The sequence below is a fragment of the Choloepus didactylus genome, chromosome 21, assembly GCF_015220235.1.
Source record: "Choloepus didactylus isolate mChoDid1 chromosome 21, mChoDid1.pri, whole genome shotgun sequence".
Lineage (NCBI taxonomy): Eukaryota > Metazoa > Chordata > Mammalia > Pilosa > Megalonychidae > Choloepus > Choloepus didactylus.
This window is the reverse complement of record NC_051327.1, coordinates 45,149,759-45,152,293: the sequence shown is the minus strand read 5'-3', so window position 1 is coordinate 45,152,293 and position 2,535 is coordinate 45,149,759. Positions and strand designations below refer to the sequence as shown.

Below are 2,535 nucleotides of genomic sequence, written 5' to 3'. Positions count from 1 at the left end.
TTATCCAAACATTATTGACTCTATTAAGTGTTCAATTTATGTCATATTTGTGCTCTTATATAGGGAAAAGGAAATTTACAGTTTCTTTATCTTCAAAATCAGATGCTGGAATTATTTTTCTATCCTTCAATATAAAACATTCTACATTATGTCTAAAATAATATAATTTGTTTATATAATTTTACATGAAACTAATAGCAATGCTTCTGTTTCTTCCCAGAAGAGACAACTGGATGAAATGGGCAAACAGAATCTGACAATGCAGCCAGAATTCATCCTACTGGGAGTCACAAATCACCCTGAACTGCAGGGTCCCCTTTTTGGGGTCTTTCTCATCTACATGATCACAGTGGTGGGCAACCTGGGCATGATCATTCTGACCAAGGTGGACTCCCGCCTCCACACACCTATGTATTTCTTCATCAGACACCTGGCTTTCATTGATCTTGGCATTTCTACTGTAATTTGTCTCAAGATGCTGGTAAATTTTGTTGTGGAGCAGGGAGCAGAATACCATTTCCTATTATGCCTGTGCCACACAGATGGCCTTTTACCTTTTGCTTATGATCAGTGAGCTTTTCATGTTGTCAGCCATGGCCTATGACCACTATGTGGCCATCTGTAACCCTCTGCTCTATAATGCTATCATGACTCAGAGATTTTGCCATGTGCTTGTGGGTATCCCCTACCTCTGCAGCACCTTCCTGTCTATAATGGCCACCTTTAAGATTTTTACTGTGACCTTTTGTGAGTCTAACATCATCAGTCATATCTACTGTGATGATGTTCCCTTGTCATCTATGCTCTGTTCCACTGTAAAAGAAGTGGGATTATTGACCATAATATTTTCAGCATTTAATTTGATTTCCTCCCTTCTCTTAGTCCTAGTGTCCTACATGCTGATACTGATAGCCGTATTTCGAATGCATTCAGCAAAAGGCAGGAAAAAAGCTTTCTCCACATGTGGTTCTCACCTAACTGTAGTGGTTGTATTCTATGGAACTTTACTATTTATGTATGTGCAACCTAAATCTATTCACTCTTTTGAAAGTGACAGAATGGTCTCTGTGTTTTACACTTTAATCATCCCTATGCTTAATCCCTTGATTTACAGCTTAAGGAACAAAGAGGTAAAATATGCCTTCTACAGAGTCTTTAAGATTCCATGATTCTTGCACACAATTTTCAATTCAGAATGTTTTTCTAGGAAGCAATGAGAAAAGCAAATGCCATTTGATAATGTTTTTAATAGAATTAATTTTCCTCTGGCTCTTAAGCAAAGACTTTATGTGCTGCCATAGAACTTTATCGTTCCCCTAAATGGAACACTTTTACACTCTACCACTTTACATACCTAAACCATTTATTTATTTCTAAATTTGGTTTGGTTTGGCTTCTTTAAGGACAAAAATCTACTCAATCTTGTTTCCTTTATATTTTTTTGAACAAAAAGAACAGTGTGTAGAAAGTTTGAGAGTTTTCTGTGTATTCTGTTGACACCATAATTTATTCTACTGAAATCATTCATTTTTATTGTGATAATCATTACTTATTAACTCTGCTTTACTAATACATGTGTGATACAGATTCGATACATTTGATCATTAGCACTTGACTTTATTACCTTACTCTTGATATATGTGTTGCACCACTTGCTGACTTTTATGGTCATATTTCCAATGCACACATAGCAGGTAGTTCAGAAATAATCAATGTTAAGAAGTGAACAAATGCAGAGAACATGGCAAAAAGATAAAACAATGAAAAGGAAGAAATTTATGATGCCTGATTAGAAGGACTAAAGGATTTATTAAAGATAAAATGAGGAGAACATAATGAAAAGATGCTATTGTGAGAACCAGAATATAACACTGACATATTCTCTAACATGATTTTAATGGATTTGGAGAATATTATATTGGTGTAGAAGTAAGAAAATATCTCAAGAGGACCAATAGTGTAGTGTAAAATATTTTCATTATAGAGTACTCAAAATGTAAAGAAAGCAGTTCATTAATAGAATATTCATAAAGGATTGTAAGGAAAACTCTAATTTATTAATGTATATATACTATTCATGTCAGATATACTCTTCTCATTATTCTACACTTCATTACTACAATACTTGGGGACAGATATTTATGTTGTTTCCATATCTTCAATGTTTCAAACAACAAATAATACAACTTCCTATATTTCATGTTTTCTTCTTAGCAAAATAATTAAAGAGAAAATTCTCAACCATGCCCCAATATTTACACAAAACCAAGAAAACTCAGTTTTTACTCTCTGTTTTGCTTTGGCATAGATAGCATATAAGAAAAACCTCTGAACTGGTAACCAAGATAAATATGGAATTTGAGACTGTATTGACTGAAAAGTAAAAATGTGAACACAAAATAAATTAAGGATACTATATATATAAATGCATATAAATTTTGATGAAATAAGATACCTGATAATGTAGATGATACATTGAATTGTATTTTTTACTCATTCTATCATTCTGCATACATGTATTTTATGTACTATGAC

At 33.2% G+C, this 2,535-nt stretch overlaps 1 pseudogene; it reads left to right on the top strand.

Moving 5' to 3' along the window:
• Positions 1–238: 238 nt before the first annotated feature.
• On the top strand, positions 239–1,169 carry LOC119517260 (annotated as a pseudogene).
• The last annotated feature ends 1,366 nt before the right edge of the window (positions 1,170–2,535 follow it).